Source organism: Adiantum capillus-veneris, chromosome 26 (genome assembly GCF_014529385.1).
Source record: "Adiantum capillus-veneris isolate H3 chromosome 26, ASM1452938v2, whole genome shotgun sequence".
In the NCBI taxonomy this organism is placed as follows: domain Eukaryota; kingdom Viridiplantae; phylum Streptophyta; class Polypodiopsida; order Polypodiales; family Pteridaceae; genus Adiantum; species Adiantum capillus-veneris.
In genome coordinates this window covers 58,827,660-58,843,090 of record NC_140956.1, presented here as the reverse complement: position 1 = coordinate 58,843,090, position 15,431 = coordinate 58,827,660, and positions in this window count along the sequence as shown.

Below are 15,431 nucleotides of genomic sequence, written 5' to 3'. Positions count from 1 at the left end.
CCCATTCTTTTCTTCCCCTCTCTTGCACATACACCCCGTACACGCGCACATCAACTTGAACATTGGGACATTTGTCCTACAAACTCCCCTTCCACCATAAGTCATGGTCTTGAAGTTTGCTTTCACTAATGAAAAAGTTTCTACAAAATAAACTCGGAAGCAAGTTAGCTTTAAATAAATCTACGTATTAGCGACCTTGTTGACCAGCAACTTGCTTGTGAATTGTCTACGGTTGCTCGGAGGTACACCCGACCCGAGTATACCTTTTTATTTACCTTAGTTGCCTTCGATACTTGAAAACTACGGCTATGGAAAGACTCATTTGGCACCAAAACAATGCGCTATGAATACTTGAAGAACGTTATCTCCTTCTCTAGCTTCTCGTACTCTGCATCCCATAAAACTGACACGACACATACTGTCAAAATCTCCCATTCCACTTTGTACGGTTTCATGATTCATGCATACTACTTGAAACATTTTTTGCTGCTTCTATGACCCAAGGCTCTCTCGGTGCAGTGTTGCCCCCATTTTCATCCTTCTTGGTCCTCTGGATGTGAGCTGCCTACTAACTGGTCTTGATCAGGTGTCGGCATGGGCTACTTTCCTTATTTGGGGAGGGTGCCCAATTTAGGGCACCCTTATGCTTAAAATATAAAACCAAACGCATGCAGTGATGACGGTTTTGGTTGCGACAGTGCAGAGTTGAAGAATACACTCGCAGCAAGTGCTCCTTTGCATGTATGGCAATGATGAAGTGATGAAGGTTTTTGAGCCTGCCATGGCGCTCCTCTTTGGAGCAAGCCTGAAGCCAAACTATGCAAGCCAATATCGGAGAGAGAGAGAGAGAGAGAGAGAGAGAGAGAGAGAGAGAGAGAGAGAGAGAGAGAGAGAGCACAAGCAACACCATGAAGACATGTTGCCAACCTTCCCCCCTTCTCCATAGCTCCCTCCTCCACCGAGCCTGATACCAATGTAAAGCCTAGGGAACTGCCTTGGCTGGATTCATCACCCAACCTCCCTTATATAGCCCCTGGCTACTGAATCCTTTGTTCCACACTGGCAGTCGACCACTTACTGGCCTAGGTCCATGACCTCCCTTGGATATGCCCTTGGCATGACACTAACCCTAAGGTCATTTAAGCTCCATTAGATGCACGTTGATCTTAGATAGACTACCTCCTTTTGGACCCCTATTGAGATGTAACTATCTCTCCTCTTGGTCCCTTGTTGAGGTAAATCTAGAAGCGCTTATTGCACATTGCTCTTTGGTAGATCGTCTCCTTTTGGACCCCTATTGAGATGCAATCATTTCTCCTTTTGGTCCCTTGTTGAGATAGGTCTATAAGCACATATCTATATCCTAACTCTTGTTCCCCTTTTATCTTCCCATATTGAATGATCAATTTAATACGAGAAAATCATTTGGAAAAGCTAGATATTTTATATTATGACAACACTTATAAGATGAGCTACAACATAGCCATTGTCTACACAGAGGCATACACAAAGGGTATACAACATAGTTGAATAAGGGATTTTCCTCAGACCAACATGCTCTCTCTCTCTCTCTCTCTCTCTCTCTCTCTCTCTCTCTCTCTCTCTCTCCCGAGAAAAGCAAAAGTAGGCAGGATTTTACTAAAGTATTTTTATACCGATATGGTAATAGGAAGGGCTAAGAGCCTCCATCTGCTTGCAAAGGGCTAAGAGCCATCTAATTTTAAATGACTAAGAGCCATATTTTTATAATCCATTAGTGATTTCTTTCAAGATCAAACAATTCTATGTAGTTGAGTACCCATCGATTCTAATGGAAAAGCAACAATCTTTCCAGTAGTAGCGATTTTTTGTGCGTTACTTTTGCACTACATACTTTAAGTGTGAAGATCAAGTTGAGTTTTTGAAAGTCTCAAACTCATAAATGCTTATCTCTACCAAGGTGTATAGATGAAGCAAGCAATTTAGATAGCACAAAAATCCAAGATTATGGGTCTAGAAAAGATCTAGTTGTGAATATGATTCCAACTTGAGTGGATCTCCTATTTTATCTATAGCACTGAGAGAGTGTCTATATGAGTACAGTTTTGGGGTAAGACCCAGCTTGTAATTAATAAATCACTTATAAGTGTTGATGATCAATTCTTGGAACCTTCACACTTGCACTTTCAAGGAAAGAAGTTCACAAGCTGCCAAGGGATAGTAGAGAATTTCAACCTCCAAAGTTGACTTCAATTACTATTGGCTGCTAGCTGAGCAATTTCCCTGCTAAGTCTAACCAAGGGGTTTAAATTGCAAAGGCAATACCCAGGGTTACATGTGCAATACTACTTGAATTTCACTAATTTTCAATTAGTGGTCCTAGGCCTTTGCATGCGGGAAATTTGAGCAGGTGCCTTCGATTACAGGTAAGTGAACACTATGTTCAAATTCTAGGTACGCATCTGATTGGTTTTGTTTCATTGTTTAACATGTTTTTGTTTACATTTCCAAGTAGGATGCATAAATTTCTATGTTTTCATCCATTTTTCTCTTTAAGAGACATGACAAGGTCATGTAGGAGCAAAGTATTTTGGATTGTAATGTTCAACATACATTCCTGCATTATGCAATTATGGACCCATCTGTAGGTTTTTCTTTGGCACACGATGTCATAAGGGATACAACATGGTCTAGGAACTCAAGGAGTTTAGTTTAGCCAGAAGATAAGGAGGGTCTCTCTCTCTCTCATGTTGCAGAGTGTTTACAGCTATCTCCACACACAAGTACACCTTGTACTTGAAGGATGTCCTTTTTTTGGATATCCTTTTTTGAGACATATTCCACATGTGGAGAATATGAGTCTTTAGGATTGACAATGGTGCCAATCATATCAATCATGTGTCATGATAAAGTCCCTAGGTGCTGGTCAATAGGTGTTGGTCATATTCGTTTTATTAACCATTTTCAACACATTGTATCAGGAACAATTTCCATGGCCAAAAATTCTCAAATACTCAGAACGACTTGTTAAGGTTACAAGTGCCGCTAAACAACATTAACGGATGGTTGTTTACATATATAATAAGGCCATGTGTTCTTAATGAAAATATTTCATTATTTGTATCTAGAAGTGATTTATGTTTCACATTCTATTATGGTTCAAATGTTTCAGCCAGGCTTGCAGATGATTGCAATACACAGCATTTAGTTTCTTTCCATAACTATTTACACTCCTCTTTCATGTGTGCTATGAGCATCACATTCGCCATACGTATGGGAAAGTATGATCATGGATGTGCAGGTTCGGATTTGTTTTTGCTAAATGCAAGCACACTAGGTGTTATGGGACCTAGTGTTTAGCAAAGGCTAATTTGGAGCGACATGCACATTCATGACATAGATCTAACAATCACCAATAGAGGTCATGGCTTGGTTTGGGTTCCTATGGATCTTTCAAGTTAACCAAGATGGCTATTCATGACATTGTTGACTCTCAACAATGTTGTACGACATTGTGATCCCCATTTACTAGTCATTTTGGAAGACTGTCTGTAAATCGTGGGGAAAATACCTCAGTATTGTCAGTTATCCAAAGGGGACATACAGATTACAAGTGTAATCTTGTGCTAAAGGATATGCAAAGAGAGTATGTTAGCACCAAGCAATCCAATTAAAAAGCATGTATTGCTCTAATTGGAGTTTACTAACCATAAGGTAAAGCACGTTTACAAATAGGTTTAGTCTCTTCATGTTAAAGTCAGGTTCTCAACCTTGAACACTAGTTATGGTGGGGTTGTTTACAGATGAAAATTTATAACAAGTCAAGGACTTATATTTTGCTGATAAGTTACATCAGTGAGTTACTTTCATGGAAAGTGAAAAGAGGTTGGGTACATCTTAATTGTGATAGCTCGTTTAGCATGCTCATGTGGGTTCTAAATGGAGTCTACATGCTATGTTGTTTATGGGCTAGTTACACAAGAAGGTTGCAAAGGGACAACAATGTGGAAAATCAAGATGTTAGTCTTGGTTTCATTGAACCTCCTTTTAAACCGTGTTTTGGTCCAACCAACAGCTGGATCCATGAAGGATGCCATTGTGGACAACACTAATGTTCTTATGAAGATCACCACTTTTGATTTCAAGGACAAAAATGCTTCTCCAAGGGGGGAGTAATGTAATGCCAAGGGCAAACCCAAGGGGGGTCACGGACCCAGGCCAAGGCCAACTGCTAGTTGTGGACAAGGCATTCTAAGTATGGATGGACAAGGCCTATATTATGGGTGATAGGGCTGAGAGTCCTACACAAACATTCTCTCAATCTCACAGGAGAGAGAGAGAGAGAGAGAGAGAGAGAGAGAGAGAGAGAGAGAGAGAGAGAGAGAGAGAGAGAGAGAGAGAGAGAGAGAGAGACTCACTCATGTTGTTGTCAACTAGGAGATGACCTAGCAAGCAACCTAGTCTGTGGATTCAAATATCCAATTGGTCACAAGATGTAGAATGTGGGAACAAGCCCTTGGAGAGATGCCTTGGATAGCGAGTTATCATTGAATATTTATTACAAAGCTGATCAAGCTACATAGTGGAGCTACCACTAATTACCCTGCACTACTCCTATCACCTATAAATAAGACTCACTTATCCCATTTTGGGTATGGATTCAGGTTGGATGACTCAACATTTCTAATCAACATAGCTCAGTTTAGGAGCCTAGGAGAGCTTATGAGCATTTAGTGCTAGTCGTTGTATCATTTATATATTTTAGCCAATCACTTCTGAGTTTTGAATATGATCCACTTGTCATCTGAACCTTATTCTAAATATGAACATTATCAGTTGTTCTATTCCATGTGTATAATCGAAGTCTTTTATTTCAGTTCAGTTCATTTGTTCATTGAGTCAAATGTCTAGTCATCTGAAGTTTCAAGCTGTCATCTAGTTATCTGATGTCTAAATCTATCATCTGGTCATCTAAAGTTTGAACTTCCCATCCAGTCATCTAATCATATAATCATCTAAATTTTTCTAGTTACTTTTAGTCTCACTCTAGAATAGTTGTCATAAAGATCCAACTCATTCCATTTTGGCGATCACAATGGTGAGCGAAAGCTTTTGACAAGAATCAGTCTCTCAGTTAGAACTTAAAGTTGGTCAATCATTCACAATGCATGTACGATGCTCAACATGAGGATGAAGAGCTACCACAAGGCTTACCAAAAATTAGGTTCACATTAGTATAGTGGCAGAGGAATCACAACAAGGGTAAGATGATTCAGCAAGAGCTGAAAGACAATTTCAGTGATATGGTTCTTGTCATTCACCAAGGAGAAACAAAGCCAGAGTCCCTATTGACAGTAGGTGGACCCTTGTAGCTTATCAAATAGGTCTTACCCGTGGAACGGGAAACCTATTTTTGATACTGATCCTATATAGTGCTCTATAGCCAACACACATACGATATGTGCCATCTTTCTTTTGCACTAGTAGCACAGGAGAACAAAATGGAGATGAACTAGGCCTAACCATGCCCTTCCCAACTAACTCATGTACTTGCCGCATAATCTCCTCTTGTTGAGCTTGAGAAACATTATAAGGAGGTTTGTTAGGCGGTGAACTTCCTGGAAGAAATTCAATTGCATGGTCATCATTGCCTCGTTTAGGAGATAGCTCAGAAGGGATGTCGTCAATAAAGACATTTTGAAACCCCTTGAGAAAATTGGATAACTCTAATTCCTTTTGATTGTGTACATTTTCTTTTGCTAAAACATTAGATTCATTTTGATAATCTTTAACAAAAATCATGTGCACGAAAATAGAGCTCTTTATTGACTTGTTGAAAGCTTGTGTATGTACAATGGGTATAGTGTTACCCATTTCCTTAGCATCTATATACATATCTTTTTCCCTGAACTTAAAGGAGATTCTCCTTTCAGGGAATTTAACATTGGCAGCCATGCGATCAAACCATGGTGCCCCTAGGATTACATCCTCATGCTTGAGAGGAGAGATAAAGAAGTCCTCTTTGTCCACATAGCTTTGGACATGGAGCCTCAATTTCCTGATTAAGGGAGTGACTGAAGCTTCTTGCCCCTTGAAAGCACCGTCTACGGGTAGGCCATCCACCATCTCGTAGGCTTGTATGCCTAGCTTGGTGGAAAACTCTATAGATATAAAATTGTGAGTAGAACCAGGGTCAAAGAGAATAAAAGCATCATGTCTCTTACCTTTCCCCAAGCATGACATAGAGGATATCCTTTGTGGTGAATTTCCTCCTCTTGGATTTCGACCAAGGTAGCTCTAGGAGGTTCATGGCAGGTGTTCTTTTGATGACAAGCGCGATACGCATGCCCTTGCTCGCCGCACTTGAAACAACGGTTATCCTTGCGATAACGCTCGAGCTCTTCAGGAGAGAGTTTATTTTTGCCTTTATAAAATCCCTTCTCTTTTGCTTTGTTGGGGTTGCCCTTAGGAGACTTTTGGACATTGTCCTTCCCCTTAGGCTCATTGGAACCCTTGTTTTCCGTGGGCTTAGAATTTCTTTTAGCCCCTGTTTGGAAATTGATTCGAGAGGCCACCATAGTATGGTGTATAACCGCCGATATGGTGCATGGACTTTGGGAGTTGACATACTCTGCCATTTCTTCAGTTAAGCCCGCACAAAATTGTTGCTTTTGCTCTCCAAAATCCAACTTTTTGAAGACAGTGGATTTGAGTTGTAGGTCCCAAAACTTGTCTACATATTTGTGAATGGATTCGTAAGGAGAGAGCTTTAAGCTTCGCCATTCGGTGAGTACTTTGTCTTTGCCATCGGTGGCCAAAAACTGCTTCACAATGGAAGATCTTAAATCTTTCCATGTTCGTGGAGCTTCACCGTTGGCCCGTAGGCTAGACCACCATTTCCTGGTGGACTTTTGAAAGTGCATAGCTACATGGTGTAGCTTAGAGGACTCCGTTACGCCCTCATCTCCCGCCGCATCGAATTGTTGGATAAAGGCCAAGACATTGTCCATAGCAACAAAAGTGCCATCGTAGGTATGGAAAGAGATGCTCTTCCCTCCCTCTTTGAACTTCTTGAGCTTGGATGACCTCTTCCACGTGGCATAGGATTTCCTATGACCTCTTCTTTTTGATGGTTCAAAGGTTGCACCATCACTTTCTTCAGAAGATGAAGAATTTGAGGAAGATGGAGAAGAGGGTGACCTCTTTCTTGCCTTGATCTTCATTGTCTTCACCATCACTTTCATAAGAGGAAGAGGTTGAAGAAGATGGAGAAGAGGGTGTCCTCTTTCTCACCTTTTTCTTCTCTTACTTTTTGTCATCCCTCTTTGAAGTACGGTGTGGAGAAGTATGTGATGGTCTTTTCCATTTTGGAGGCGATGGAGAGCGTTTATCCCGCCGTCTTTGTGGAGCCATCTCCGTCTAGGTGCTGGGAGACTCACTTTTTTCTCGTTCCTTTGGTGGAGGCTCTTGACTTCTCCTTTGAGAAGGAGATGCGTCATCAAGGAGCAAATTTTTGAGCCCTTCATAGGGATCCTCTTCTTTTTTCCGAATCGGAGAGAGACCTCTTTTGGAAGTCTCGCAAGGAGGCTTCCTAGGTGTTCTCTTGTCATGGTGGGGAGCTTGGAGAATCCCATGAGCATGAATCTGTCGTTGCACTTCACTTTGGAGGGATGGATTTCCCATGGCTTGTTGAAGCCTAGAAACAAGATAGTTAACAAGCATCGGGGCATCATTAGTAGCTTGCTCATTAGCAAAATCAAAGTTATCAACATTAATTTCACTCTCTTTACTATTGTCAACCATTCTAACAACTTTTAGGTGTAAACTTTTTAGGTGTACTTTGGCACTTCAAGCCCTAGTTGCTACTCCTCTTTACCCATTTAGAAAAAGCACTCAAGCTACTGTACTTGTGGCTCAAATACCATTAATTGCAAGGAATAGAAGATAGGGTCGTTCAACGCCAAAACAACACTGGCTCCTGGCAAGCTTCTAATAGCTCAATAGTGGTTAAACCGTAAACCGTAGGCAAGCCCCATAGGACTCCACTATTAAGACCATAGCTCTCGATGGTGATTCCCCGTTAACTGCACAAAGGCAGGCACACTGCAAGGTTGAAAAATCCCTATTCTACAAAAAGCATAACACCTAGTAAGATAGCATGAACAATACTTCAAAAGAGAGAGAAATTTAGCAATTGACAACAATTGAGGACCGGATTTGCATGGAGCCGGTCCCCCCTCCAAAAGGCTTTGTATTATGGTTTCTCCCATCAAGAGAGACATTTTACAATACAATTCTTTGTGTTCCTTCAATACTAGCCAGTGCAATGAAGAAGAAACTTCATGCACTAAGCAAAACACTAATCAAACACAACATCAATTCCCTTACAGTCTCAGACCCAAGACCTCACACACCTTCGAAGATGGTGAGAGCTAGCGGGGTATGAGAGTAGATTGAAAGGAAGAAGGAGTATTCTTACGAGAAAGATGTACATCTCCTCACATAATCACTCATATTAGCATAGCTTAGCTTAGTAATTAGCATGATAGAGAAGATGTGCATGCATTGAAGCTTGGATCTTGGTTGGATTTGCATCACAAAGCCAAGAGTTGTTGGTGTAGGCCTCCCTTCTCACAAGCTTGGAGTGGGTGGTAAGCTTTCCATTAAAGCTTGAGAAGGAGAGAGATTCTTCTTTGCTTCACACATGAGAGTGTGTGAGTGTGATAATGCCTTGCAAAAATCAACCCCCTCCCTCTCTTTGTCAACCTCCCTTGCTAATTACTCATGCTACAGCCTTATTGGACCTGCCCAGCCTCAACCAATGGAAATTAAGCCGCTAAGTGATAGCCTTCTGACATGCTACAACCCTATTGGACCTCCCCAGCCTCAACCAATGGAAATTAAGCCACTAAGTGATAGCCTTCTGACATCTGTCCCCCTTTCCCCTTTTGTGAGAGATTTAGGTAATTAATAAATGCAACTAAACTCTCATTGTACCCCTTTGCCTCCTAGCCAATAGGAATCAGGTAAGTCATTGGGTTGTTGAATGCTCATTCGTCCCCTTGGTAGACAGTCCAATAGTCTTCTGGAGATCTTAATTCTTATTGGTTCTTTCATTAAGTGTTTTTAAATTAAATAAACTAGATTTACTCTAGCCTAATTCTCATTGGTCACCTCCATGGCCATCCAATAGGATGTGAGTACACCTTGTGGGCATCTGGCCTAGGGAGCTGACATGTGTCCCACTTTCCCCTTGCATACAAATGAAGCTTGTGAGTGTGTGTGGGTGTTTCTCTCTCATCCCCTACTTCTTGGGCTCACCCCCTCCTATGTAGGGCTTGACAAAGACTTTTTGGGACACACTCAAAGCATCCAATTCCCCTAACGTTTGACCTTTGGACACAACCTTTGAATTTTGGAACCTTAGCATTTTGGAAGTCTTAATGTGGCTGGTCTGGTAGCTTAACCAATATTCTAGCTTTTTCTGCCCTGGCACTTCCCCATATTAAATGATCAATTTCACATGAGAAAATAATTTAAGAGAATTAGATATTGATTATTATGACATTGTACTTGCCTCATGATCTCCTCTTGTTGAGCTTGAGAAACTTGATAAGGAGGCTTGTTAGGCAGTGAGCTCCCTGGAAGGAGCTCAATTCGATGGTCACCATCCCCTCGTTTTGGAGGTAAGTCCATAAGGATATTACCGATGAACACATCTTGGAATCCTTTTAGAAAATTAGACAAGTCTAACTCTTCTTGATTCCTACCATTTACATTTGATGAAACATTAGGATCTTTTAGGGACTCTTTGACAAAAATCAAGTATGCAGAAACTGAGCTCTTCATTGATTTATCAAAAGCAGGAATATTTACAAGTGGTATAGTATGACCACACTCACTAGCATCTACATACATGTTCTTTCCCCTATAGGTGAAGTAGATTCTCCTTTTAGGGAACTTCATGTTGGCAGCCATGCGGTCAAACCATGGTGCCCCTAGGATAGCATCCTTATGTTGGAGAGGAGAGATGAAAAAGTCTTCTTTGTTTGACATAGCTTTGGACATGAAGCCTCAACTTCCCAATCAAGGGAGTAACAAAGGCTTGACGTCCTTTGAAAGCTGTGTCGACAATTAGAGTATCTCCCATCTTAAAACATTGAATGCCCAACTTGGTGGCCAACTCCGCTGATATGAAGTTGTGAGTAGATCCAGGGTCAAACAAGATGAAGGCATCATGCATAGGAGAGAGGCGATCCTTTGCAATGAGCATCCTCTTTTGGAGCTTTGATGGTGGAAGCCCTAGGAGTCTCATTGCAATCATTTTTCTTGGGGCAAGAATGATAGCCATGTCCTTCCCCTTTGCATCATTTTTGTCTTTATTTTCCATGGGCTTGACATTCCGTTTAGCCCCTTGTTGGAAATGGATGCGCAAAGCACCATGGTCTAGCCCTTGTTGGAAACGGATGCACGAAGAAACCATGGTGTGATGGATTACTTCGGTGATAGAACCATGCCATTGAGAGTTGATGTATTCAGCCATCTCTTCAGGTAATCCTGCACAAAATTGTTTCTTTTGCTTAACAAATTCTATCTTTTGGAAGATAGCAGCCTTGAGATGTAAATCCCAAAACTTGTCTACATATTTGTGGATAGACTCATGAGAGAGAAACTTCAAAATGCACCATTCGGTAAGCACTTTTTCCTTTGCATCGCTTGCAAGTAATTGCTTCATGATGGAAACTCATAGAGTTTTCCATGTCTTTGGGGCTTCACATTGCCATGAAGGCTAGCCCACCATTGATGAGCCGATTTTTGGAAGTGCATAGCTACATGGTGTATCTTGGAGGACTCTGCGAAGCCCTCGTCTCCAAAGGCGGCATCAAATTGTTGCATGAAGGCTAATACTTTGTCAGTGGCAACAAAGGTGCCATTAGAAGAGATACTATTTCCTCTCTCTTTGAACTTCTTGAGCTTTTGTGACCTTTGCCATGCAGGGCATGTTTTGCGATGTCTTTCCCTCTTTGTATTCTCTAGGAGAATAGCCATAGCTTTCGTCGGAAGAGGAGGAAGGTGAAGAAGAAGGAGAAGAGGTGACCTCTTTCTTTCCATTTTCTTCCTTTGTTTCCTCTCTTCCCTTTTAGAGTGACGAGGAGAAGGACTGTGTGTTGAATGTTTCCTCTTGGAAGGAGTTGGCAATTGTCTAGACCACCGTCTTCGTGGAGCGACATCTTCAATGGAACTTAAAGTTTCATTTCTTTCTTGCTCTTTGGATTCCTCCTCTCATATGGGGGAGAGAGTCTTCTTTTGGGGGTCTCTTCAAGAGGCCTCTTAAGCTCTCTTTCCTCTTGGAGAGGAAGGGTAATCCCATAAGTGCGAAGTTGTTGAGTAACTTTGACTTGCAAAGCAAGGTTGCCCATAGCCTGCTACAACCTAGAAACAAGATAATTGACAAACATGGTGGCATCATCATTAGTACCTTCATGTGAAAAATCAAAGTTATCAATGCTCATTCTACTCTCTTGGTTATTGTCATCCATGTTAACAAAATTTGTGTACTTACTTAGTGTATGCTTTAGAAATTCAAAACCTTAGTTGCTCTTAGCCTTTGGAAATTGGCACTTAAGTATCTACACCCACGGCTTGAGTTGGTTAATTATAGAGAGTAGTGGAGTGGGTCTAATATTGCAGAGTTGCGGAGGGCTAGCTCCTTTTGGACTTCTTATGACTCAATAATGGTAAAGCCGTAGGCAAGTCTAAAAAGACCCCATTATTAAGTCCAAATCTCCCGTGGTGTGCACCATATCCCACATAGTGGGCTCAAAAAAATCGATAATAGATCCCAATCCCACTTACCCTAATATAATTAACAAAATCAACCATTTATAGGCTACTTAAGGATATCTCTTATTAAGCAAGAAAAGAGAAACGAAATGCTCTAATACCAATGTAATGGAAATGGTCTATTAACTTTGAGAGTAGCGAAAATTAGAAAACATACTTTTGTGAAATTACTTTGTGAGCATAGTGGGTGAACTTAATTGATGGTAGCAACAGTTAACTTGGCATGAACAATACTTTTCCAAGAGAGAGAGTTTAGAGAACATGACAACAGTTGAGGACCAGATTTATGTGGAGCCGACGGTCCCCCCTTCAATAGGCATTTGTATTATAGTTTCTCCCATAAAGAGAGACTTGTTACAATACAATCTTTGTGTTCCTTGCAACCTAGGTGATGCAATGAAGATGGAAAGACACATGAATCATGAGCATAACATAAACTTTTTGGAAAGCATTAACTATCCGAAGACTCAGTCCCAAGGCCTCAAACACCTTCAAAAATGGAGAGAGCTAGTAGGGAATGAGGGTAGGGAAGAGGAAGAAGAAACATTTCATAGGAGAAAGAATTAGTTCCTCACTTATCATCACTCTTCTTGCTAGCATACATAATAGCATAGTAATGAAGATGGAGAAGATGGCAAGATTAAGCATTGAAGCATGGCTCTTGGTTGGATTTGCATTCCATAGCCACGAGTGTTGGTGTAGGCTCTCAACCTCTCTACTTGCTTGGATAAGGAGATGGAGCTCTTGCACTTTGCACTTCACACAATGAGAGTGTGTGTGAGTGTGTGTGGGAGAGTATACCCCTCAAGCAACCCCCTAGCTTGCTTTGGTTGACCCCCACTTGTAGCTCATGATTGAAGATCATTGGACCTCCCCAGGCCTAGCCAATCACATGCAGGGGCATATCAAGCAACAAGGGTAGCCTTGTGACACCTTGGGATAAGTGTCCTCCTTTTCCCTTTGAGAGAGATGACTTGATAAATGCTAAAACAATTAATTAAATTCACTTAATTATCATTGCACCACTTGGGAGGCCAACCAATAGACTTTGGGCACTCCTTGAGGGTAACCTAGCTAGGGGCTTGACATGTGTCCTACTTGCCTCTTGAGCAAGGGGTGCCCTTTGGGAGAGAGAATGGTCAAGCAACCACCACCCCTTCTTGCATGGCTCGCCCCCTCCTTGTAGGGATATGCATTGACTTTTGTGACACCTCAAGCCCCTCAACCTTGGGCCCAGTTCTCACCACAAGCTCGGCCCTTAAGCCCCTCAAGCTTGGGTTGGTACCACCTCAAGTACAACCCTAGCATCTCAAGCATGACATGCACCTCAAGCATCTCAATCATCAAGCACTTCAAGCATCTCAAGTGTATGAGCCATCAGGCACGACAAGCACCTCAAGCTTGGGATGGGTTCCCACCTCAAGCATAGCCTTAGCTTACGTAAGGTCAAAGGATTTTTAACACTAACTATTGGAGGTCTTTAATGAATCTAACCCTAAGGTCTTTAAGCTCCATTGGTTAGCCTTTCTCTTTGATAGACCATCTCTCATTTGGGGCCCTTTACCATTAGCCGCGTGTTGAGATAGATCTGTAAGCACATGTCTGTATCCTAACCCTTTTTCTTGTTTATTCTCCCACATTAAATGATTAGTTTAATCAATGAAAAGATCATTTGGGTTGGTTAGATATTAGATTTTATGACAACTACAATGGTAAAGGAATTAGAACAAGGATAGGATGATGACTAATAGCACTCACAAGGCAAAGAAACCAAAGGAAATCCAGATATCAGAGGTGGTGAGGAACATCGAGCCTCTAAATACTCAACACCTTCCCACTAATGAAATTAAGAAAGAGTTGAAAGATGCTCTCAGTGACATGGTTCCCATCATTTAGCTCGGAAGAACAAATACAGAGTCCGTACTGACACCAAAGATGCTAGTAGACACATGCATGGATAATCATATTCTCAGACAAAACTTGATCAAGGAAATGAACCTGGCAGTCACAAAAACTTATGAGGACTACCAGATCGGACCTAAGAGAAGTGAGGTAGACGTTGACTACGAGGAAAATCCCAGCATATCATAGAGAATTCAAACATGGTGAGAGGTTTAGTGATCTAAAAATAGCTTTTCCTACTTTCAAAGGTAGCCAAAGGAATGATCCAGATGTTTACATTCAAGCCTTTGAGTAGTATGCAGATCTGAAGTATATAGATGAAGATAAGTGGGCTAAGTATTTTTCATAAACTCTAAAAGATGCTGCACAAAAATGGTACTATCGTATCCATCTTATAAACTTAGAACATATATCAACATGAAGAAAGCCTTCTTGCTAGAATATAGTGAGAACTAAGGGGATGACCTATGTGAGTTGGATAAAATCCCCGGGTAGGTCACCTAATAAAAATGTAACCTATCACGTGAGTTCAACAGAAGGGTATCTAAAGTTCTTGAAACTTACAGAAATATATATACAAAAGGGCATTATTTTTTCAAATTTTGAAATTTTAAAAGAAAAGGGTACGTTATATTCTTAACAAAATTCAAAGATAAGGGGTTTTACAAACATGTCTTGAATGCACATGATATGGTAGTTTTACACATTAGTGAACCCCCTGAGATAAAATCAGGCAAGGTAAGCTTTCAGTTTGGATTTATGTGGAGAAGATTAAAGATTTGACCAGACAACCGAACGAGCCACCATCAGAGAAGCATATGCCTGCTTGGTTCCTAAGTGGGTTCAGGAGTAAGCAGCTTAAAGAACAAGAGGTACTAGCACCTACCAAAAAAATTAATGATCCGATGCAAAGAGGTTTGAGACTCAAGCAGCAAGCCAAGAAGGAGAAAGTCTGAAGAGGGAAAAGAAGGATGTCTCAATGATAGCATTGATCAATCCAAACCAAGAGAAGACATCTCAAAATGTAGAAAACTTAAGCCAGTACTGCTGGTATGGCTAGTAGAGGTAGGTACCAGAAATGTTCTGGTCGAGGACATGGTAAGATTGATTTTATCAGACAAAATTTTAGTTGCTACACATGTGTATAAAATTTTTACTAGAGTAGGTTCAATGTGCCAAAAGAACTATACATATGGTTGTTCAAATGTCCTTGTGTTCAACGTGATAAATGGTGATTTTTCTAAAAAGACACTCAAGGAGATCTATTCCATCATTGTAGTCTTTGAAGTATCTCCAGACTCCCACTCCCCATGAAACCAAAGGACACCCATTCACATGTGTAAACCACTTTGTAGCGCAATGTCAAGACAATGTGGAAACTGAAGTGGCTAAAGGAAAAGTGACATGGATAGTACCAATGTGCATGATCACTAGGAGCGTTGGCGCTGTCATTAGAGAGATATCAAATGAGCCAACTAGTCAAAGAAGTAAAGTGAAGAGGCTCATAAGTAGGAAAATCTAAGGGTTATTTGGAAGGGAGTTTTACCAAATAGCGAGCGAGATTTTACGAGCAAAAAAACTCGAGCATAGTCTATCAAATAATATAATAAAAACTAAGAATATATAGCAAAACTTTTAATTTCCATTTTTTTAAAACACAATTGTAGCTAGATTCAATTCAGCCTATTGTAGTGATAGGATGGAGG